Here is a 575-nt window from a genome sequence, read left to right as displayed (position 1 = left end):
GGGGCGCTGCCCCCTGTCATGCACAGAGCAGGGCAGATCGGGAGGTTGCGATGCCACCCCTAGTCAAGCTCAGGGTAGAGCCGATTGGGGGGTTGGGGCACCGCCCTCTGTCACACTCAAGGCAGGGTCGATAGGGAAGTTGCGGCGCCACCCCCTGTCACTCACAGAGCAGGGCCCATCAGGGGGGTTGGGGCTCCGTACCATGTCACACACAGAGCAGGGCCCATCAGGGGGGAGGGGAGCTCCCCCCTGTCACACACAGAGCAGGGCCAATCAGGGGCTTGAGGAGCTCCCCCCGTCATGCACAAAGCGGGGCCGATCAGGGGGTTGAGGAGCTCCCCCTGTCACGCACAGAGTAGGGCCGATCAGGGGGTTGAGGAGCTCCCCCCGTCACGCACAGAGAGGGGCCGATCAGGGGGTTGAGTAGCTCCCCCCTGTCACTCACAGAGTAGGGCTGATCAGGGGGTTGAGGAGCTCCCCCCTGTCACACACAGAGCAGGGCTGATCAGGGGGTTGGGGCGCCTTCCCCTGTCACGCACAGAGCAGGGCAGATAGGGAGGTTGTGGCCCCGCCCC

The 575-nt window shown here is 66.1% G+C and overlaps 1 protein-coding gene across 12 annotated transcripts in view; it reads left to right on the top strand.

The window, feature by feature from the left end:
* The window catches only part of NCOR1 (nuclear receptor corepressor 1), a 241,681-nt gene that overhangs the window by 133,850 nt on the left and 107,256 nt on the right, over positions 1-575 (top strand). The gene's annotated exons all lie outside the window — the stretch shown is intronic.

The sequence above is a fragment of the Myotis brandtii genome, unplaced genomic scaffold (assembly GCF_000412655.1).
Source record: "Myotis brandtii unplaced genomic scaffold, ASM41265v1 scaffold314, whole genome shotgun sequence".
Lineage (NCBI taxonomy): Eukaryota > Metazoa > Chordata > Mammalia > Chiroptera > Vespertilionidae > Myotis > Myotis brandtii.
Note: the sequence above shows the minus strand (reverse complement) of the source record. Positions and strands in the feature narration are given on the sequence as shown.